This window comes from Salmo salar, chromosome ssa27 (assembly GCF_905237065.1).
Source record: "Salmo salar chromosome ssa27, Ssal_v3.1, whole genome shotgun sequence".
In the NCBI taxonomy this organism is placed as follows: domain Eukaryota; kingdom Metazoa; phylum Chordata; class Actinopteri; order Salmoniformes; family Salmonidae; genus Salmo; species Salmo salar.
The window spans coordinates 25,425,803-25,450,219 of record NC_059468.1 but is presented as its reverse complement, the minus strand read 5'-3'; the positions used below and the strand labels follow the sequence as shown (position 1 = coordinate 25,450,219).

The following is a 24,417-nucleotide window of genomic DNA, read 5'->3' as shown; positions in this document are numbered from 1 at the left end:
TCTACCACCACACGTTGTTCACTATTTGTTTTAGTCTCTGTAACTATATCCTTCTCCGGGCACCAAGTTACAAAAAGCTTATAGGCGTTTCAAGTTGTCGGCGCCGCGTCAGAGCTTTGAAAGGACGGTTTTTTGGGTTCCCATTGTTTGTGGTCGGAGATTATGAGGCCATTCTAGGTGGGATCCCAGCCAGCTAGGACTAGCAGCTTCCTTCACACACACACACACACACACACAACGTTACTCTCAGCTCAGGCAGGCAGACTTTTTATAGTGTCTTTCTCGCTCTCCAGACTTTCACGTTTTTCCACACAGAGAAATGAGACACATTCCTTTAGAAACGGCTCATCACGGTTTTGCAGGAAAGTGACCTACAGTAGAATCTGCCAGTGAATAATTTTCACTATGCTTTAATATGGGGAAAAGTCATAATATTCACAGAAAATCTGATAAATAAATATTGAAGGTTACTTTAGCGACAGCACTGGCATACAAGTCCAACTTAATTTCATTAAATTCGTTTTTACGTATACATCCCTCCCATGTTGCTTTCAATAAAAATAAGTCATGGCCCGGGAATGCTTTGAAGCCTTTCTAGCTCCCAACAGGTAGAGACTCAGCCACAGTAGATATAAAAACCTGCTACAGTACCACTGTTTGATGTAAACTGCTTTGAGAGAGAGACAGAGAGAGACACAGAGAGAGACAGAGAGAGACAGAGAGAGACAGAGAGAGACAGAGAGAGACAGAGAATGAAAGCGAGTCCCCATGCGGCCTCCTCGTCTCCTACTCATTTTTAAAAAACATACTGTATGGAGGAACTCAGTCCTGCCTCCCATCACTCTGCACTCACCTGTCTAGTTCTATACAGCAAGTTATTCAAGATGGTTGGGATTCAGCCAAAGAGCCTCCACCTATAGCACCATGGACATACTATATATTGTTTCACAGGAAATGAAACAGAAGGGAAGTATAAAAATAACAGACCTGAAACTACTGTGGTAATGAAACTACTGTAGTAGCACCAGCAGCTTGAAACACATGATATTTCCCAAATGGCACCCTATTCCCTACTTTTGAAGCAAGTAGTGCACTATATATGAAATAGGGGCCTACTTCCCAAATGGCACCCTATTTGAACCCCTTCTGAACAGATTCTACAATGCTGTTGTTTTTACTACACACTATTTGTTAATTTAATATAACTGATGTAAGACCCTATTAAAACATGCAACGGGCAAAGAAAACACATTACAGTTAGTTGCCATTCACTTGCAGCCATCACAGACTAATATTTTCATAAATAATGAATGAACTCGCTGGCTATCGTTCAGCAAGATGATTCAATCAAGACATCTCTATTCCTGGTTCTGCCTCTATTCTCTATCTATATTCTGCTGACCTCTAACATGCTGCGTGCGCAGGTTGATTTTGTCCTCCTACACCAGACACCATCAGGACACACAGGTTGATTTTGTCCTCCTACACCAGACACCATCAGGACACACAGGTTGATTTTGTCCTCCTACACCAGACACCATCAGGACACACAGGTTGATTTTGTCCTCCTACACCAGACACCATCAGGACACACAGGTTGATTTTGTCCTCCTACACCAGACACCATCAGGACACGCAGGTTGATTTTGTCCTCCTACACCAGACACCATCAGGACATGCAGGTTGATTTTGTCCTCCTACACCAGACACCATCAGGACACGCAGGTTGATTTTGTCCTCCTACACCAGACGCCATCAGGACACGCAGGTTGATTTTGTCCTCCTACACCAGACACCATCAGGACACACAGGTTGATTTTGTCCTCCTACACCAGACACCATCAGGACACACAGGTTGATTTTGTCCTCCTACACCAGACACCATCAGGACACACAGGTTGATTTTGTCCTCCTACACCAGACACCATCAGGACACGCAGGTTGATTTTGTCCTCCTACACCAGACACCATCAGGACATGCAGGTTGATTTTGTCCTCCTACACCAGACACCATCAGGACACGCAGGTTGATTTTGTCCTCCTACACCAGACACCATCAGGACACGCAGGTTGATTTTGTCCTCCTACACCAGACACCATCAGGACACACAGGTTGATTTTGTCCTCCTACACCAGACACCATCAGGACACACAGGTTGATTTTGTCCTCCTACACCAGACGCCATCAGGACATGCAGGTTGATTTTGTCCGTCCACACAAGACGCCATCAGGACACGCAGGTTAAAATATAAAAACGAACTCTGAACCAACTATATTAATTTGGGGACAGGTCGAAACGCATGAAACATTCATGGTAATTTAGCTAGCTTGCTTGCTCTTTCTAGCTAATTTGTCTTGGGATATAGACATTGGTTTGTTATTTTACCTGAAATGCACAAGGTCCTTTTATCCACAGATAAAAGGGTAAACCTAGTTAGTTTCTAGTAATCTCTCCTCCTTCAGGCTTCTTCTTCTTCTTTGGGCTTCATATGGCGGTTGGCAACCAACTTTAAGGTGCATTACCACCACCAACTGGACTGGAGTGTGGACCTCAGTTCAGCTTTCAATCACCCACGTGGGTATATGCTCCTAAAAACCAATGAGGAGATGGGAGAGGCGGGACTTGCATCAAGCGTAAAAAATAGCCCATGTTCTATTTTAGCGCCTGGCTATGCAGACGCTCGTTGATGCACGAGAGCAGTTTGGACGAAATGATTGAATAACGTGTATGTGTACATTTATTTTGCAACGCTCACACGTGTAACGCAAGCGGTGTGGTTAGCATGTAACAAGCCTTAATAATATCTAATATGGGGGCCTGCCAGGTGGCACAGCGTTCTAAGGCACTGTGTTGCAGTGCTGATGCATCACTACAGCCTCGGGTTCATGTCACAGCCGGGCCGTGACCAGGAGACCCATGAGGCGGCGCACAATTGGCCCAGCATCGTCCGGGTTAGGGAAGGGTTTGGCCGGCCGGGATCTCCTTGTCTCAATCTGCTCTAGCGACTCCTTGTGGCGGGCCGGGCACCTGCAAGCGGACTTCGTTCGTCAGTTGGGTGGCGTTTCCTCTGACACATTGGTGTGACTGGCTTCCGGGTTAAGCCAGCAGTGAGTCAAGAAGCAGTGCGGCTTGGCAGGGTCGTGTTTCGGAGGAAGCATGGCTCTCGACCTTCGCCTTTCCCGAGTCCGTAGGGGAATTGCAGCGATGAGACACGACTGGAACTACCAATTGGATACAACGAAATTGGGGTAAAAGTTGAAAAAAATGATAAAAAGAATATCTAATATGTCTCTCTAGGGACATTAAACCTGAGTGAAGCATCATGTTCAAGGAGGGATAGACAGCATTGGTTTAACACTTGAAGATCTGGCTTGGTGATACTCCCAGAACACGGGTGTTAAATTCCACACACACACCTACCTCTTGCTATCAGTCCGGCGGGCTAGGCTCGTGTCACAGTAATAGGCTGTACAGATGACAAGGCACACAGGAGCCTTGGATGGAGTTATGACCACAGTAAACAAAGCCTTGAGGTGTGGCCCTGCAGAGGATAATATGAGATACACACACAATCACTGATGATGGATTCACAGCAGCCTTGTACATTTTTTGGGGTACTCAAAGAATAAACATTACGACAACAGAAATGCTGTAAGTGACATTGAACATCTCTCACCGAGTTACAGTATGCCTAGTTCACACAGAGGAGAAAGGAACGAGGCATTAATCGAAATCAATAGGAGACTGAAAAGTGTGGTTGGCCGTTTCCAAAAGTCAAAGAGGATCCTTTCAAAAAGACCGAGCAGTGCCAATGTTATCTATCATAATGGTTGCTTTTTAAAGTCACACAGCTGTCAGATACAGTATGTAGGGATTGCAAGTGTGTACGTGTGACTGTCTGAACTGTGTGTGTGTACTGCTGTGGCTGTGTGACTAACAAGACCCCAGCTGTTGCAGACGCCACAGCAGCGAGTAACACGCACGCACACAGAAAGCCTACTGGGAAAGCTATGGGTACTGCTGCTCATCTCCCATAATCCTTTACTCCACCAACACCACAGCTGCCAAGGATATCCCAGGGGTTGACATGCCCCAGACGTCTCTCTCTGATGTTCCATACAGTACACAACGTTAAGTTAAACTGAACTCCACACAGTACAGATAGGAAGTCAACATTTAAATATATTGTAAATATCACATTTTAAATCTGACAAACAGGAATAGGAAAAAGTAGCTACACTGTTTTCTATCAAGCATGAACTATTCGATTGGACGACAGCGAAAGAAAAGTGTTGCCGTGTAACTTCCCATCTCTCTCCCCCCATTCTCTCTCTCTCCCTTTCCCTCTCTCCAAGATGAGGGACCCTACCGTGACACTGAGTGCCCTGCTGGCACACAAGGCCGCCACGCCAACCTGTCCATCCATCACCTAGCAACCCCATCACCCATGGAGACAGAGAAAAGAAGGATGAACTGACAGACTGAACAGACCTTAACCTCCCGTCCTCGCCAAGAGCCTGACAGACACATAGCCCTGTCAATACTATGTGATTATTCAAGGTGAGAGTTATAGCCAGACAGTCAGTCAATAAGATGCCTATAGAAGAGAGATGGATCGATTGCCATGAGGTACAAGCTATTCATCACACAATCACTATACAAGACAAGAACTGCAATTTGCTGGGCCTATTCACAAACAGACTCCCATCTGGAGCTCGCTCTCTCTGGATAAGAGCAAAATGGGACAATCTAACAATGGGGTGGAGGCTTTGTGAAACAGGTTGAGAGACTGACCATGATGGGAGGAGAGAGCAGATGAGGGGTGTGGTGGTCTGAGGGGGATATGAATCAGGACAAGCATATACTGTAAGCTAAAGGAGTGAGACATTCCAAAACACCCAGCACAGATCTATAGAGTATAACATAGAACCTGCATAGTTTTTGAGTTAAAGTTCTTTTTCACAGTTGTGGTTGAAAACATCCTAAAATACACTCTATGTACACACACAAAAGTATGCGGACACCCCTTTAAATTAGTGGATTCGTCCATTTCAGCCATTGCTGACAGGTGTATCAAGCACACAGCCATGCAAACTCCAGAGACAAAAATTGGCAGTAGAATGGTGACTTTCAACGTGGCACTGTCATAGGATGCTACCGTTCCAACAAGTCAGTTTGTCAAATTTATGCCCTGCTAGAGCTTCCCTGGTCAACTGTAAGTGTGTTATTGTGAAGTGGAAAGATCTAGGAGCAACAACGGCTCAGCTGCAAAGTGGTAGGACACACAAGCTCACAGAACGGGACCAACGAGTGCTGGAGCGCGTAGCACATAAACATTGTTTTTCTTCGGGTTGCAACACTCACTACAGAGTTCCAAACTGCCTCTGGAAGCAACGTCAGCACAATAACTGTTCGTCGGGAGCTTCATGAATGGGTTTCCATGGCCGAGCAGCCGCACACAAGCCTAAGATCACCATGTGCAAGGCCAAGCGATGGTTGGAGTGGTGTAAAGCTTGCCGCCATTGGACAGTGGAAATGCGTTCACTGCAGTGATGAACCACATTTCACCGTCTGACAGTCCGACAGACAAAACTGAGTTTGGAGAACGCTACCTGCCCGAATGCATAGTGCCAACTGTAAAGTTTGGTGGAGGAATAATGGTCTGGGGCTGTTTTTCATGGTTCGGGTTAGGCCCCTTAGTTCCAGTGAAGGGAAATCTTAACGCTACAGCATACAATTTCATTCTAGACAATTCTGTGCTTCCAACTTTGTGGCAACAGTTTGGGGAAGGCCCTTTCCTGTTTCAGCATGACAATGCCCCCTTGCACAAATCAAGGACCATACAGAAAATGGTTTGTCGAGATCGGTATGGAAGAACTTGACTGGCCTGCACAGAGCCCTGACCTCAACCCCATCGAACACCTTTGGGATGAATTGAAACGCAGACTGCAAGCCAGGCCTAATCATCCAACATCCGTGCCCGAAGCAAGTCTCCACAGCAATGTTCCAACATCTAGTGGAAAGCATTACCAGAAGAGTGGAGGCTGTTTTAGCAACAATGTTCCAACATCTAGTGGAAAGCATTACCAGAAGAGTGGAGGCTGTTTTAGCAACAATGTTCCAACATCTAGTGGAAAGCATTACCAGAAGAGTGGAGGCTGTTATAGCAACAATGTTCCAACATCTAGTGGAAAGCATTACCAGAAGAGTGGAGGCTGTTATAGCAACAATGTTCCAACATCTAGTGGAAAGCATTACCAGAAGAGTGGAGGCTGTTATAGCAACAATGTTCCAACATCTAGTGGAAAGCATTACCAGAAGAGTGGAGGCTGTTATAGCAACAATGTTCCAACATCTAGTGGAAAGCATTACCAGAAGAGTGGAGGCTGTTATAGGAACAATGTTCCAACATCTAGTGGAAAGCATTACCAGAAGAGTGGAGGCTGTTTTAGCAACAATGTTCCAACATCTAGTGGAAAGCATTACCAGAAGAGTGGAGGCTGTTTTAGCAACAATGTTCCAACATCTAGTGGAAAGCATTACCAGAAGAGTGGAGGCTGTTATAGCAACAATGTTCCAACATCTAGTGGAAAGCATTACCAGAAGAGTGGAGGCTGTTATAGCAACAATGTTCCAACATCTAGTGGAAAGCATTACCAGAAGAGTGGAGGCTGTTATAGCAACAATGTTCCAACATCTAGTGGAAAGCATTACCAGAAGAGTGGAGGCTGTTATAGCAACAATGTTCCAACATCTAGTGGAAAGCATTACCAGAAGAGTGGAGGCTGTTATAGCAACAATGTTCCAACATCTAGTGGAAAGCATTACCAGAAGAGTGGAGGCTGTTATAGCAACAATGTTCCAACATCTAGTGGAAAGCATTACCAGAAGAGTGGAGGCTGTTATAGCAACAATGTTCCAACATCTAGTGGAAAGCATTACCAGAAGGGTGGAGGCTGTTATAGCAACAATGTTCCAACATCTAGTGGAAAGCATTACCAGAAGGGTGGAGGCTGTTATAGCAGCAAAGACTGGACCAACTCCATATTAATGCCCATGATTTTGGAATGAGACGTTCGAGGAGCAGGTGCCCACATACACTACATGACTAAAAGCATCTCGAAATGGTTGACAGCTTTATTTTAATCCAGCCCTCATCAGCTGCTGTCAGTGTTTTCGTAACATTAAACATGAAAACTGGAGCTGTGTAAAAGAGGACAGGGGAGCTGCCAAAAAAGGTTTTGCTCATGACATCAACTGAAGTGCCTGGAATCTTACTGATCCTCAGTGTGAGTGTCACAACATCCCTGATGAGTGAAAGCCAGATGAATATGTCCCTTCTACACGCAGAGTGATGGACGGACGGACATGCACACAGTGTGCCCGAAATATTACTGGATAGTGCTGTTTCACATACCCAAGCACGTGTTGCAGAGACAGCAGTGGAGGTCTAAGGTCTCTTGCTGTCCTTATCCAATCATCATGCAGCAAGTTTGATTACAACTGGATTTCCTCTACTCACTTCCTGTCCAAGTAGTTCCCATTGGATCCTTTCCTGCCATCTTCATCATAACCTTTCTTCCTGAATGATCATGTGTTCCCATACAATAACAGTCCCATTCCCTAACATTCCCATTCCCTATTAACAAAACAAATGCTTTCTGTCGGATACCTAATCATGAACCTCAACCCTCATACTGTCTCCTCTCTCTCTTGTTTTCTTCTTAATTCTCCTCCCTCGTCTTTCTGTTTCACATCTCCTTTTAATTCCAATAATCTGTCTCTCCTGTTACGAAAGAAAGAACAGAAAATCCTTCCCTATTCCCAGTGTTTAGTCATGCATTGCATTATAGATGATTAAACTACCACCCTTCTCCCTTCTAAAGGGCAGTGAACTTGAAAAGAATGCACAACACACTAGAATGCACTAGAATGTTCTAAAATACACCATTCTTTAGTTTTGGCCTGAGCTTTCCTCTCCAGTCGTTCAGTATTCTGAGGAGGTTTCCTGGCCCTGCTTGAGTTCAGAACCTTTTTGTTGCTGCTCACTGCAGCACAGTCCCTCCTTGCTGCGTGCCTCCTCTTTTTCAATATCCCCCTCTTCTCTTTTCTAATCTCTCTTCTTCCAGCACTCCCTCCATCTCAAGTCCTGAGAGATTGCCAGCATTATCACAAGACACACACATCTTTCATTCCACTACATTTCCTTTCCACTCCACACTCCCCCTCCCCTCTCAGATGGTTGGTTGATGTATGTGTTTGATAAATACATTCCTATATTCTTACATAGTTGGTTAAATGTTAAAAGGGCTTTTGTGACCAAGGACGAATCATTTTTAGGGGGGTATTTTTCTAAATGTGAAGAACCTAGCTCACACTCAACTATGGAGAATTTTTATCTAGTACTCTTGTATAACATTAACCATGTTTCCATACAGTTTTTATGCGAGTAAAGTCATATCGTATAAAAAAATTTATGACAGCTGTGATGGCAACAGAAAGTTTGTGTAATTGAATAAATGCCAACAGATAATTTGTTCATTTGACCCGGTGTCTGTAAAATGAATTATGCGAGAAATGACGGTGGAAACACCTTTATGCACAAATATTGAAATAATAACCATCATATTGAAATCAATTTTGATTCACGTGATGATATGATGAGTGGTCCTCCCACTAAGACTCGGGAAACCATGCAGTTTCTTAGGCTACAGATTAAATAAATTATGAACTTCACAGGGAGGTGAAAGAGCAAGGTGATGAGCTTCACAGGGAGGTGAAAGAGCAAGGTGATGAGCTTGATGCTCCTTCACAATAAATATCCAGGGTCTTATTCTGGTGACATGATGATCGATGCTTGACTGCCGCTTGATACAAATACAAAATATAAATACTCTTATCCATAATAATCTCATCGTCTAGATAAGGATACAGTGCATTCGGAATGTATTCAGACCCCGTAACTTTTTCCACATTTTCTTACGTTACAGCCTTATATTAAAATTGATTAAAATGGATTTCCCCTTCAATCTACACACAACACCACATAATGACAAAGCAAAAACAGGTTTAGACATTTTTGCACATTTCTATATATACAAAAAAAATGAAATATCACATTTACATAAGTATTCAGACCCTTTACTCAATACTTTGTTGAAGCACCTTTGGCAGCGATTACAGACTCAAGTCTTCTTGGGTATGACTCTACAAACTTGGCACACCTGTATTTGGGGAGTTTCAACCATTCTTCTCTACAGATCCTCTCAAGCTCTGTCATGTTGGATGGGGTGCGTTGCTGCACAGCTATTTTCAGGTCTCTCCAGAGATGTTCGATCATGTTCAAGTCCAGGCTCTGGCTGGTCCAATCAAGGACATTCAGAGACTTGTCCCGAAGCCCCTCCTGCGTTGTCTTGGCTGTGTGCTTAGGGTTGTTGTCCTGTTGGAAGGTGAACCTTCACCCTAGTCTGAGGTCCTGAGCACTCTGGAGCAGGTTTTACTCAAAAATGTCTCTGTACTTTTCTCCGTTTATCTTTCCTTTGATCCTGACTAATCTCCCAGTCCCTACCGCTGAAAAACGTCCCCACAGCATGATGCTGCCACCACCATGCTTCCCTGTAGGGATGGTGCCAGGTTTCCACCGGACGTGACGCTTGGCATTCAGGCCAAAGAGTTCAATCTTGGTTTCATTAGGCCAGAGAATCTTGTTTCTCACTGTCTGAGAGTCTTTAGGTGCCTTATGGCAAACTCCAAGCGAGCTGTCATGTGCCTTTTACTGAGGAGTGGCTTCCGTCTGGCCACTCTACCATAAAGGCCTGATTGGTAGAGTGCTGCAGAGATGGTTGTCCTTCTGGAAGGTTCTCTCATCGCCACAGAAGAACTCGAGCTCTGTCACCTTCCTGACCAAGGCCCTTCTCCCTCGTTTGCTCAGTTTGGCCGGGCGGCCAGCTCTGAGAGTCTTGGTGGTTCCAAACGTCTTCCATTTAAGAATGATGCAGGCCACTGTGTTCTTGGGGACTTTCAATGCTGCAGAACTGTTTTGGTACCCTTCCCCAGATCTGTGACTCGACACAATCCGTGTCTTGGAGCTCTACGGACAATTCCTTCGACCTCATGTCTTGGTATTGCTCTGACATGCACTATCAACTGTGGGACCTTATATAGACAGGTGTGTGCCTTTCCAAATCATGTTGAATCAATTGAATTTACCACAAGTGGACTCCAATCAAGTTGTAGAAACATCTCAAGGATGATCAATGGAAACAGAATGAACCTAAGCTCAATTTCGAGTCTCATAGCAAAGGGCCTGAATACTTATGTAAATAAGGTATTTCTGTTTTTGCTTTGTCCTTATGGGGTATTGTGTGTAGATTGATAAATAATGTAAAAAATGTTAATTTAGGATAAGGCGGTAATGTAACAAAATGTGGAAAAAGTGAAGGGGTCTGAATACTTTTCGAATGCAGTGTATATAAAATATTTTTCTTATGTCCGCTTGTTCATGTTGCAATTTGTCTCATCTCCTTCGCTCCTTCCCATTTACACCAGAGACCTGTATATAATGACGAGATGCACGTCTTCACCCTAACAATGGGAGTCGTCGTCCCAAAGGCGGGAAAGCAAGCGACAAGTTTAGGTCCAAAATAAGCCCATAGCAATGCATTGGCCTTATTTTGAACAGATGATAGCGCTTCGCTTCTTCCTCTATGGTTCACACACACACACACCAAGCCCCTCCCCCTGCCTCTCACGCCAACAAAGTTGAGAGATCACATCGTCTTTGCTGACAAGCGGTTTCAACTCGCTATTTGGATTTGAGGTTTGGTCCAACAGAACAGGTCATATGGACACCACAACACATGGAGACACTATTTTACTGTAATAGACAAGAAGTTCACTTTTTTTAATGACAGCCGTTTTATGTCTCAACTACTCAAATTGCGTGCAGAGCAGACACTATTAAAACAAGAGCATTACTGAACATTGATTCTGGAAAATGAATGTTCAGTTTGTCTCGCGCAGCATTGAGATGCCGCTAGCAGCATTTTAGACAAAGACTGTTAAACTAGCTATATAGTCTGTGTTTTATAAATGTGCAATAAGCATAAAACACAATTATATAAGGAATTGGAAACTCGTTCTCATTCTGAGAAATAAGGTAGGCCACTTGATTTCAACATCTGAACAAAGTGGACTGGCTAGCATGCTGTTCAAACAGCTGGAGACAGACAGAAGGGTGTGTTCATGACAATTCAACTGTTCAACCTTGTTAGCTAGCAAATAGATCCAAATTGGCTACAATATAAAGATTAGCTGGCTAATCTCTAGCACGTGGGTTTGAGAGATTGTTGATGAGACCTGTGTTCATTTTCCATAGCCTAACGCCTGCTTCAAGTCATTATTAGTGAATGTGCATTATGCATGATTCTATTTACATTTTTAACAAAAAAGGGGATTTCCATAGACCGACTTGAAAGCCAGATCAAAGATTGCAAAAAAGTAAGTCATTTAATTATTAGTAGGTCTTATGGTTGTGAAAGGCTAATATTTAGCCTAGGTATAACTTTACAAGCCCTTAATTCATTCGATTATTGCTGACTGTTTGAAATGCTGTGTATTCTACCCTTAGTTGAACAACAATGCTTATTTAGAGAATAAAATAAATCTGATATACAGTACCAGTCAAAAGTGGACACACCTACTCATTCCAGGATTTTTCTTTATTTTTTTACTATTTTCTACATTGTAGAATAATAGTGAAGATATCAATACCATGAAATAACACATATGGAATCATGTAGTAACCAAAAAAAGTGTTAAACAAATCCAAATATATTTTATATTTGAGATTCTTCAAAGTAGCCACCCTTTGCCTTGATGACAGCTTTGCACACTCTTGGAATTCTCCAACCAGCATCACCAGGAATGCTTTCCCAACTGTCTTGAAGGAGTTCCCACATTGTTGGCTGCTTTTCCTTCACTCTGCGGTCCAACTCATCCCAAACCATCTCAATTGGTTTGAGGTTGGGTGATTGTGGAGGCCAGGTCATCTGATGTACCACTCCATCACTCTCCTTCTTGGTCAAATAGTCCTTACACAGCCTGGAGGTGTGGTGGGTCATTGTCCTGTTGAAAAACAAATGATAGTCCCACTAATCATATCGCTGCAGAATGCTGTGGTAGACATGCTGGTTAAGTGTGCCTTGAATTCTGAATAAATCAGAGTGTCACCAGCAAAGCACCCCCACACCTCCTCCTCCATGCATCACGGTGGGAACCACACATGCGGAGATCATCCGTTCACCTATTCTGCGTCTCACAAAGACACGGCGGTTGGAACCAAAAATCTCAAATTTGGACTCATCAGACCAAAGGACAGATTTCCACCAGATCTAATGTCCATTGCTCGTGTTTCTTGGCCCAAGCAAGTCTCTTCTTCTTATTGCGGTCCTTTAGTAGTGGTTTCTTTGCAGCAATTTGACCATGATGGCCTGATTCACGCAGTCTCCTCTGAACAGTTGATGTTGAGATGTGTCTGTTACTTAAACTCTTGTGAAGCATTTATTTGGGCTGCAATTTCTGAGGCTGGTAACTCTAATGAACTTATCCTCTGCAGCAGAGATAACTCTACATGATTTCATATGTGTTATTTCATAGTTTTGATGTCTCACTATTATTTTACAATGTAGAAAATAGCAAAAATAAAGAAAAACCCTGGAATGAGTAGGTGTCCAAACTTTTGACTGGTACTGTTTATTGTGAATCTCCCATAAGTTAGAAAAAAATAGAGATATGATTTTTTAGGCCATATCGCCCAGTCATGCATACATTTGCTCACTCTCTCAATTCAATTTAAGGGGCTTTATTGGCATGGGAAACATATGTTAACGTTGCCAAAGCAAGTGAAGAAGATAATAAACAAAAGTGAAATAAAAAATAAAAATTAACAGTAAACATTACACTCACAGAAGTTCCAAAAGAATAAAGACATTTCAAATGTCATATTATGTCAATATACAGTGTTGTAATAATGTGCAAATAGTTTAAGTACAAAAGGGAAAATAAATAAACATAAATATGGGTTGTATTTACAATGGTGTTTGTTCTTCACTGGTTGCCCTTTCCTTGTGGCAACAGGTCACACATCTTGCTGCTGTGATGGCACACTGTGGTATTTCACCCAGTAGATATGGGAGTTTATCAAAATTGGGTTTGTTTTCTAAATCTTTGTGGATCTGTGTAATCTGAGGGAAATGTGTATCTCTAATGTGGTCATATATTTGGCAGGAGGTTAGGAAGTGCAGCTCAGTTTCCACCTCAGTTTGTGGGCAGTGTGCACATAGCCTGTCTTCTCTTGAGAGCCAGGTCTGCCTACGGCGGCCTTTCTCAATAGCAAGGCTACATTCACTGAGTCTGTACATATTCAAAGCTTTCCTTTAGTTAGGGTTAGTCACAGTGGTCAGGTATTCTGCCACTGTGTACTCTCTGTTTAGGGCCAAATAGCATTCTAGTTTGCTATTTTTTTTGTTAATTCTTTCCAATGTGTCAAGTAATTCTCTTTTTGTTTTCTCATGATTTGGTTGGGTCTAATTGTGTTGCTGTCCTGGGGACTGTTTGTGAACAGAGCCCAAGGACCAGCTCATCTCTCTGTTCTCTATCTCGCTGAGGCTGGGCCTAGTCATGCTATGGATGGTGGTGTAGATGAGGCTGGGCCTAGTCATGCTATGGATGGTGGTGTAGCTGAGGCTGGGCCTAGTCATGCTAGGGATGGTGGTGTAGATGAGGCTGGGCCTAGTCATGCTAGAGATGGTGGTGTAGCTGAGGCTGGGTCTAGTCATGTTATGGATGGTGGTGTAGCTGAGGCTGGGTCTAGTCATGTTATGGATGGTGGTGTAGCTGAGGCTGGGTCTAGTCATGCTAGAGATGGTGGTGTAGATGAGGCTGGGTCTAGTCATGTTATGGATGGTGGTGTAGCTGAGGCTGGGTCTAGTCATGTTATGGATGGTGGTGTAGCTGAGGCTGGGTCTAGTCATGTTATGGATGGTGGTGTAGCTGAGGCTGGGTCTAGTCATGCTATGGATGGTGGTGTAGATGAGGCTGGGCCTAGTCATGCTATAGATGGTGGTGTAGCTGAGGCTGGGTCTAGTCAGGTTATGGATGGTGGTGTAGATGAGGCTGGGCCTAGTCATGCTAGAGATGGTGGTGTAGATGAGGCTGGGTCTAGTCAGGTTATGGATGGTGGTGTAGATGAGGCTGGGTCTAGTCAGGTTATGGATGGTGGTGTAGATGAGACTGGGTCTAGTCATGTTATAGATGGTGGTGTAGATGAGGCTGGGTCTAGTCAGGTTATGGATGGTGGTGTAGATGAGGCTGGGTCTAGTCATGTTATGGATGGTGGTGTAGCTGAGGCTGGGTCTAGTCATGTTATGGATGGTGGTGTAGATGAGACTGGGCCTAGTCATGCTATGGATGGTGGTGTAGATGAGGCTGGGCCTAGTCATGTTATGGATGGTGGTGTAGATGAGGCTGGGCCTAGTCATGTTATGGATGGTGGTGTAGATGAGGCTGGGTCTAGTCATGTTATGGATGGTGGTGTAGATGAGGCTGGGTCTAGTCATGTTATGGAGGGTGGTGTAGAGGATGCTAGGTCTAGTCAGGTTATGATAGTGGATGAGGAGAGTATAGTGGGGAAGGGTAAGAGACTAGGGGGGTGGAGGAGGGTGTCAAGCGGAAGAGGAAAAAGGGGGAGAAGAAAGGAGGTGGGAGGGGAGAGGCTGGTGTGGTCAAAGGCACCAAATAAACTTTGCCTGGTGCTGGGGGGGAGGCCCCAACTAGAGAGGAAAGGCAGGTGGTCAGCATGGGACCTGAGGAGGCTTTCTTTTCAGACTCCTCCTCAATTGCTCCAAAGCTGACAGCCAGTCAGGCAGAGGGGTCAAAGTATACGCTGAGTGAACTGTCAAAGTACCTGGAAAAGACTAAAGGGAAAAAGGTTCATATTTACGCTTTTTTTTGTGATCCAGGAAAGTTTGTAAGATCAGTACAACACACTATGAAAAATGAGGGGCATGGTGTTCTCACCCAGGAAACGGTTTAGGTTGAGGAAGTGGGTCACAACAGTGCATAAGTGTCTACCTTCAGACACTGTTTAGATGTATAGTTTCTTTCTGGCACTGGGGCTTTTTGAGCTTTGCTATTGGTCTCTTTCTTTGCTGGCTTTTCTCCCACTTCTTATGGAGACTCTTCGGATAGGCTCGCTCAATATAAGTGGCGCCAGAGATGTGGGAAAGAGGAGTGTGTTGGGTGAATATGTAAAACAAAAAAAGTACAGGTGTTGTTTCTGCAGGAGACACATAGTGATGTGTTGAATGAAGTCGATTGGGGGCTCTGGTGGAAAGGGGAAAGTGTGTTGAGCCATGGGACAATGTTAGTGCAGGGGTGGCAGTCCTTTTTGCACCGGGTCTGTCTGTAAAAATTTGCTCCTCAAAGGAGGTGTGTATGGGTAGACCGCTTGTAGTAGAATCAGAAATTAACAATCGGGGTTTTCTCCTTATAAATGTGTATGCGCCTAACACAGGGAGAGAGTTGGTTCTGTTTGGGAGTCTTAGACAGGAACTCTCACAGGTAACGCCTGAGAAGACGCTGCTGGTCGGCGAGGACTGGAACTGTACCATGTATTTTACGAAAGACAAATGTGGAGGAGCCTCATTCAGGCTTAGTGGGGTGTTAAGGGACATCATTAATCAGTTTGACCTAATGGATGTTTGGAGAACTAGACATCCCAACACAAGATACATGGGTGAAGGTTTTTGGGGCTAGGGTGAGTGCAGCCCGACTTGATCATTTTTACATGTCCAGGAATCAGAGCAATAAGCTGTTAGGTGCTACCATTCTCCAAGTGGGTTTTTCAGATCACCACATAACCATGACTCGGCTGTCTATTTCACCAGGGCATCGGCAGGCATCCTATTAGAAGTCTCTTACAAGATGCTACTTTTTGCTCAGGTTTCCAGACTGTTTGGGAAAGGTGGGGGCAGCAAAGAGAGGAGTATGAGTCTCTGAGTCAATTTTGGGATGTGTGAAGTCTAAATTCTGCTTTTCTGTCAATAGTATACAGCTCTCATCTTCAGAGGCTAGGAGAGTATTGGGGGAACTCGAGTGTAGTATCAGTGAGGAGGAAGTAGAGATGGTGGGGCAAGGCAATGTAGGCCTCCAGGCTAATTTAGCTGAATTACGTAGGGACCTGGGCAGTTTTTTCCAGGTTAAAGCAAAGGGAGCACTTGTAAGAGCTAGGTTCTCCATGCTCAAGGAGATGGATGCTCCCAGCTCCTTCTTCTTTGGTTTGGAAAGACAGAGCGGTGAAGCCAAGGGTATGCATTGTCTATGGCTGTCTGATGGGCGGGTGACCTCTGTGGTGGGGGAGATGCGGGAGCGGACTGTGGAGTTTTATACTGAGTTGTATAGGGCAGAAATGTGTGATCCTATGTGTGCTCAGGTCTTGTTCGCAGGACTCCCTAAGCTCTCTCTGGCACAGAGGGATGAAATGGACATTCCTCTTTTGTCCCATGAACTGGCAGAGGCCATAACCCAGATGTCCCCCAGCCGTGCACCAGGGGTCGGCTGGGGGACATCTGGGGAATAATTGGGCTGGACTTCTTTTGCGCGAGTGCGTCGGGGTAGGAGAGTTGCCGATGAGCTGCCGTCGGGCGGCTCAGACTCTCCTATCCAAGGAAGGGGACTTGTGTGAACTTGGAGGCCTGTGGCATTGCTCTGTGCGGACTACAAGATATTTGCCAAGGTCCTCTCTAACAGACTGAAGTCCCATCTGGACTCGATAGTACACAAGGACCAGACATCTTGTGTACCGGGACGCTCAATCACAGACAACTTGTTCTTAATCAGGGACGGGTTGGACATGTCGAGAGTTTCTAATGTGAACTTTGAACTGGTCTCTTTAGACCAAGAGAAGGCTTTTGATAGAGTGGACCATGAGTATCTGTTTAATGTGATGTCTGTGTTTGGGGAAAAGTCTTTGGCCTGTGTGAAGATGTTGTATGGTCAAGGTGGGAGGGGGGCTCAGTAGGCCAGTCTGGGTGTATTGTGTACATCAGGGCAGTTATATACACTAGCCATTGAACATATTTTGGGCCTGCAATGCAGGAGACTGCAGGGAGTGTGCTGAACAGGCATGGGTGTGGTGACAGGCATAGCAGTGTCAGCATATGCAGATGATGTTTCTGTGAAGGTCAGGGATGGTCAGGATATGCAGGCACTAGAGACCAGTCTGAAGGTGTACGAGGGAGCTTCATCAGCTAAGGTAAACTGGGGCAAGAGCAAAGCTCTGTTATGTGGGGCATGGGGGGATAGGGCCCCTCTGCTTCCAGGGGGTTTGCAGTGGGGTTGTGAAGGGCTTGTAACTGGGCTCAGAGAGGTGGGTCAGGAAGAACTGGGAGGGGCTGTCACAGGCAGTGGTGTCAAGACTGGCCAGGTGGAGGTGGCTCCTGTCCCAAGTGTCATATAGGAGGGTGCTGATAATCAACAACCTGGTGGCATCTTCCCTGTGGCATAAACTGGCTGTCCTCAACCCCCCCGCCGGTCTGCAGGTGGATTTTTTGTGGTCGGGCCATTACTGGCTGAGGGCGGCAGTGTTGTACATGACCGTTCACGAAGGAGGACAGGGCCTGGTGGAACTGGAGAGCAGGGTGGCTGCATTCCGACTAAAGGCGGTGCAGAGACTGCTGTACCATATTGATGTTGGCTGGAGGGAACCAGCATGCGCACTGCTGAGGAGAGCTGGTGGATTAGAGTTGGACCAGCAGCTGTTCCTCATGAAGCTGGAGAGGCCGAGTACAGCAGGTCTCTCAGATTTTTACTCTGCAGTGCTGAGGGCCTGGCAGCTGCTAAGGCCCACACGAGAAGGGGGTGTGGAGCCTGGGCTGTGGGTGTGGGAGGAGCCTATCTTCAACAACCCAGCCATCCCTTTGAGATCGGTCCAGTCGGCCACCCTGCAGAGGCAACTGATGGCAGCGGGTTTACAAAGGCTGGGTGACCTGCGACTGCTGGGAGAGGAGGGGTGGAAAACCCTGGAAGTCCTGGCACAACAAACAGGAATAACGTCTCTTAGGCTGCTGGAGAGATTCCTGGAGGAGGTCCAGGAGGCACTGTCTGAGCCGGTAAGGGGGGTGTTTGAGCGGCCAAAGGGGGAGGGGCCACCACTGCAGGTGACAGCAGAGACTGGAGACTGGCAAGGGGGTCTGGAGGACTTGTTAGATTTTAACACTCCGAGCCTGGGAGAGTTTGAAGGGGTGAGAGGTAAAGCCCTCTACAACCTCTGTGTCAAGGTAAGGAACATTAGGAGCCTAACAGGAGTGAAGGCACATCAGTGGCAGAGGGTATGTGGGGCGGAGAGTATGGTGGGTTTTAGATGGAGGGGGCTCTACAAACCCCCAGTACCAAAGAGGTCAGGGGACCTCCAGTGGAGGGTTCTTCATGGAGCCCTGGCCACTAACAGCTGGTTGGTACGTGTTGAACCGGGAATCAGACAGGGGTGTCCTTTATGTGTCATGAGTGAAACTGTGATTCATGTGTTTTCTGTGTGAGCCAGGTTAATGTCACTGATGTCTCTGTTGGAATGTCTGTGTGAGAGGTTGGGGGAGGTTTTTACTGTTAGGGTGTTTATAATGGGGTACCGGTATTCAAATAAGGAAAAGGCCAAATGTGTGTTGTTGAGTTTTCTGTTTGCTCAGGCAAAGTTGACTATTTGGCTAACAAGGAGAAACAGGGTCAAAGGTGGGGGGATAACAGACCCTTTACTAGTGTTTAATGGGATGGTCTCTGCGCGCCTTAGGGTGGAGTTTGAGTTCTATAGAATGATAAAAAGTGTGGAGATGTTTCAGGAGATATGGTGTGTTGGGGGGCTGTCTGTATAGCTGGGGAAGATGTTTCAGGAGATATGGTGTGTTGGGGGGCTGTCTGTATAGCTGGGGAAGATGTTTGAGGAGATATGGTGTGTTGGGGGGGCTGTCTGTATAGCTGGGGAAGATGTTTCAGGAGATATGGTGTGTTGGGGGGGCTGTCTGTATAGCTGGGGAAGATGTTTCAGGAGATATGGTGTGTTGGGGGGCTGTCTGTATAGCTGGGGAAGATGTTTCAGGAGATATGGTGTGTTGGGGGGGCTCTGTACAGCTGGGGAAGATGTTTCAGGAGATATGGTGTGTCGGGCGGGGGCTCTGTATAGCTGGGGAAGATGGGTTGGCTATACGGTTGTAGAAGTAGTGAGGTTTTGGTTATTGTGATTTGTGGTGTTGTTTTGTATCATGGGATAGAGGGCAAGGAGAGCATGCAGTACAGGGGATATTTGTTTTCTTTAAAGGGGGGGTGGGTGGGGGGGTGACATTTTAAAAAAATGAGGATGTATCATTAAAGAAAGTCAAAAAGTCGCACTCTCCCCCCCTCCCATGGCCATCTCCTCTATGAGTGGCAGATTGTTTACTGACGTTCTCCTTACTCTCCAAAGACATAGGGCTCATTGAGTAAATCCGTGGCTGGGTTGTTTGCCAAAGCGGACAATCTGTAAATATGCTTCCCCGTTGTCCTTTTTGGCAAACGGCCAGCCACGGATTTACTCAATGAGCCCTATGTCTTTGGAGAGTAAGGAGAAGAGGAAATTCCCTTGATGGCTAACGTCAGTAAACAATCTGCCCAGTGAAGGAAGGGAGGTGGATAACGTGGATGAATCCCTTGCTGTCCTTCTCATGTTACTACTGCACTTTGAGGGGAAACAGATATATGAACGCTCTCTCTGGTGAAATGGGCTCCATCCTACTGTATTACCAGATGCATTATCAATATGAAGGCTCTCTCACACACCGTACAACACTACATACAGTAATCAGACAGTTCACCCAGGGGTGATCCCTCCCAAGTCTTCCTGTTTCTGCTCACTTTTTCCACATTGTTACGTTACAGCCTTATTCTAAAATGTATTAAATTAATAGTTTTCCTCAATCTACACACAATACCCCATAATAACAAAGCGAAAACCAGTTTTTAGAAATGTTTGCAAATTAAATTAAAAACAGAAATACATTATTTGCACAAGTATTCAGACCCTTTGCTATGAGACTCGAAATTGAGATGTTTCTACAACTTGGAGTCCACCTGTGGTAAATTCAATTGCTTCGACATGATTTGGAAAGGCACACACCTGTCTATATAAGGTCTCACAGTTGACAGTGCATGTCAGAGCAAAAACCAAGCCATGAGGTCGAAGGAAATGTCGTAGAGCTCCGAGAAAGGATTGTGTCAAGGCACAGATCTGGGGAAGGGTACAAAAATATTTCTGTAGCATTGAAGGTCCCCAAGAACACAGTGGCCTCCATCATTCTTAAATGGAAGAAGTTTGGAATCACCAAGACTCTTCCTAGAGCTGGCTGCCCGGCCAAACTGAGCAATCTGGGGAGAAGAGCCTTGGTCAGGGAGGTGACCAAGAACCTAATGGACACACTGACAGAGCTCCAGAGTTCCTCTGTGGAGATGGGAGAAACTTCCAGAAGGACAACCATCTCTGCAGCACTCCACCAATCAGGCCTCTATGGTAGAGTGGCCAGACGGAAGCCACTCCTCAGTAAAAGGCACATGACAGCCCGCTTGGAGTTTGCCAAAAGGCACCTAAAGGACTGCCTTTTTTCCCCTAAAGACCACGAGAAACAAGATTCTGTGGTCTGATGAGAAACAAGATTGAACTCTTTGGTCTGGATGCCAAGCGTCACGTCTGGTGGAAACCTGGCACCATCCCTACAGTGAAGCATGGTGGTGGCAGCATCATGCTGTGGGGATGTTTTTCAGCGACAGGGACTGGGCGACTAGCCAGGATTGAGGGAAAGATGAACAGAGCAAAGTACAGAGAGATCCTTGATGAAAACCTGCTCCAGAGCCCTCAGGACCTCAGACTGGGGCGAAGATTCACCTTCCAACAGGACAACGACCCTAAGCACACAGCCAAAACAACACAGGAGTGACTTGGGGACAAGTCTCTGAATGTCCTTGAGTGTCCCAGCCAGAGCCCAGACTTCAACCTGATCTAACATCTCTGGAGAGACCTGAAAATAGCTGTGCAGCGATGCTCCCCATCCAACCTGACAGAGCTTGAGAGTATCTGTAGAGAAGAATGGGAGAAACTCCCCAAATACAGGTGTGCCAAGCTTGTAGCGTCATACCCAAGAAGACTTGAGGCTGTAATCGCTGCCAAAGGTGCTTCAACAAAGTACTGAGTAAAGGGTCTGAATACTTATATAAATGTCATCCGATTTATATTTACAGTGTCGCAGAAAAGTGAGTACACACCTCACATATTTGTAAATATTTGAGTATATCTTTTCATGTGACAACACTGAAGAAATGACACTTTGCTTGTATAACAGTGTACATTTGCTGTCCCCTCAAAATAACACAACACACAGCCATTAATGTCTAAACCGCTGGCAACAAAAGTGAGTACACCCCTAAGTGAAAATGTCCAAATTGGGCCCAATTAGCCATTTTCCCTCCCCGGTGTCATATATATATATATATATATATATATATATACACACACACACACACTTGCAGAAAGTTCTAAAAACCTGTTTTTGCTGTGTCCTTATGGGGTATTATGTGTAGATTGATGAGGAAAAAACTATTTAATCCATGTTAGAATAAGGCTGTACCGTAACAAAATGTGGAAAAAGTCAAGGGGTCTGAATACTTTCAGAATGCACTGTATGACTCTGATACAGGCAGTGTGTTGCTCCAGACCAGATTCGCCTCAAATCAGATCAAGCCTGGACAACCAGGTGAGGTACAGTTGCCCATATCATATCATACCATACCATACCATACCATATCATACCATATCATATCATATCATACCATACCATACCATACCATATCATATCATATCATTGATTTTCCATCAATGATATCAAGCTTCTTGATTTAGTGTTTGATATTGAGCCTGAGTGCTTCTAAGGTCCAACTATAACAACATTTGAACTAGTGTGGCCACTGTCCACTGAATAGCACTGCCTATCTGAACTGGGACTGCGGTTGAGAGAGGGCCTTTGTTACATGTTGTTTTCCTACGTTTTGTATTAATATGCCCCAGCTAGATAACAAAGTGGTTTCCCAGCCAGGCCACCCATTAGGAAGAGGAAGAGGGAGGTCCCCTTAATTGTGAAAAGTACAAAAGCTATGTGGTGTGGTGCACTGTGGGTAATTAGGAGGATAAATATCCACGTCCCCGTCCCTCCGCCCACCCAAGACTACCGATAGACAGGACAGCAGATACTGCTGGTTGGGAAGTTTCCAGAAAGAAGGAGAGTGGGGAGAGAAGAGGGGAGGTAAAGAGAGGGAGGAGGTAGATAAGGTCTTTCTCAGACTGGAAGATGCCCCCTCTCTGCCAGGAGCCTCCACCTTCCGTTCGATGCAAGGCCACTTGACAGGTCATCACATGTCTCCTCTGATTGCAATCAGTGAAAAAAACAACACAGTAAGCAAAACCTGCACTGCATTTCATGTTATCAGACATCTGACTCCACCCACTATGTATCTAATGTACAAATACAGTAAAACAAACTACAACTGCACACCAGAAACATGAGAAACATCTGAACATGTTTCTATAGACCATCTGCATAGTTCTCAGATCATATAGCCGGGAGAAAAGGCTATAAACAAGACCAGTCCCTCTTATCAATAGACAAGCCTACTAACAGGCCCATTGCACCTCAGGGACCATAGGGCCTTGATGACTCTCCTCCTGACATACAAACAGACACATGGTTGTTTGTGTTTATCATCGTGTGTCTTTTGGTTGTTGAGTCCGATGCAACAGGTCTTCAGGGTACTACTCCCTGACGAAGGCCATGCAGCCGAAACACCAAGAGTTTTTAAACTTTGTTTCCATTGAACATGTCATACAAATAAAGGCATTTTCATTCATTATATGAAGAGTGCCTTGGTCCTCCTTTCTTTTTGAAGACCAATTTACCCCCTTTACCAAAGACCAGCTTCTGTCTACCAGAACCTACTATTGTGTACCTTAGCAGGTTCTGTCTAGCAAAACCTACTATTCTGTACCTCAGCACCTTCTGTCTAGCAAAATCTACTATTGTGTACCTTAGCAGCTTCTGTCTAGCAAAACCTACTATTGTGTACCTCAGCACCTTCTGTCTAGCAAAATCTACTATTGTGTACCTTAGCAGCTTCTGTCTAGCAAAACCTACTATTGTGTACCTCAGCAGCTTCTGTCTAGCAAAACCTACTATTGTGTACCTCAGCACCTTCTGTCTAGCAAAATCTACTATTGTGTACCTTAGCAGCTTCTGTCTACCAAAACCTACTATTGTGTACCTTAGCAGCTTCTGCCTACCAGAACCTACTATTGTGTACCTTAGCAGCTTCTGACTACCAAAACCTACTATTGTGTACCTTAGCAGCTTCTGTCTACCAAAACCTACTATTGTGTACCTTAGCAGCTTCTGTCTACCAAAACCTACTATTGTGTACCTTAGCAGCTTCGGTCTACCAAAACCTACTATTGTGTACCTTAGCAGCTTCGGTCTACCAAAACCTACTATTGTGTACCTTAACAGCTTCTGTCTACCAAAACCTACTATTGTGTACCTTAACAGCTTCTGTCTACCAAAACCTACTATTGTGTACCTTAGCAGCTTCTGCCTACCAAAACCTACTATTGTGTACCTTAACAGCTTCTGCCTACCAAAACCTACTATTGTGTACCTTAGCAGCTTCGGTCTACCAAAACCTACTATTGTGTACCTTAACAGCTTCTGCCTACCAAAACCTACTATTGTGTACCTTAGCAGCTTCTGCCTACCAAAACCTACTATTGTGTACCTTAACAGCTTCTGCCTACCAAAACCTACTATTGTGTACCTTAGCAGCTTCTGCCTACCAAAACCTACTATTGTGTACCTTAACAGCTTCTGCCTACCAAAACCTACTATTGTGTACCTTAGCAGCTTCTGCCTACCAAAACCTACTATTGTGTACCTTAACAGCTTCTGCCTACCAAAACCTACTATTGTGTACCTTAGCAGCTTCTGCCTACCAAAACCTACTATTGCGTACCTTAACAGCTTCTGCCTACCAAAACCTACTATTGTGTACCTTAGCAGCGCTTCCCTTCCTTATTTTCTTCCTACAAGTCCTCCAGGGATGTTGGGTGGTGTGTTGCTGTTGAATGAAGCTCGTGTTTCTCATCAACACATGACCATAAGACACACACTGACACTCTAAGACCTGATTTAAAAACACATTAATAATGCCTTCCTCTACAGGAAGTGTTAAGACTACACAGGGCCACCTAGTCAGATGGTGGCAGAGCTTCAGTGTGTGTGTGTGTGTGTGTGTGTGC

At 45.1% G+C, this 24,417-nt stretch overlaps 1 protein-coding gene across 6 annotated transcripts in view; it reads right to left on the bottom strand.

Annotated features, from left to right (window-relative positions):
• LOC106588814 (phosphoprotein associated with glycosphingolipid-enriched microdomains 1) overlaps positions 1–24,417 on the bottom strand; it is a 100,212-nt gene that overhangs the window by 62,819 nt on the left and 12,976 nt on the right. For 2 of the 6 annotated variants that reach the window (XM_045709299.1, XM_014178259.2), the window contains exon 2: positions 3,423–3,543. The exons of the other annotated variants lie outside the window; for them this stretch is intronic. The gene's annotated coding sequence lies outside the window, so the exon portion shown is untranslated. The remainder of the gene's footprint in view (positions 1–3,422; positions 3,544–24,417) is intronic. 6 annotated transcript variants of the gene reach the window in all.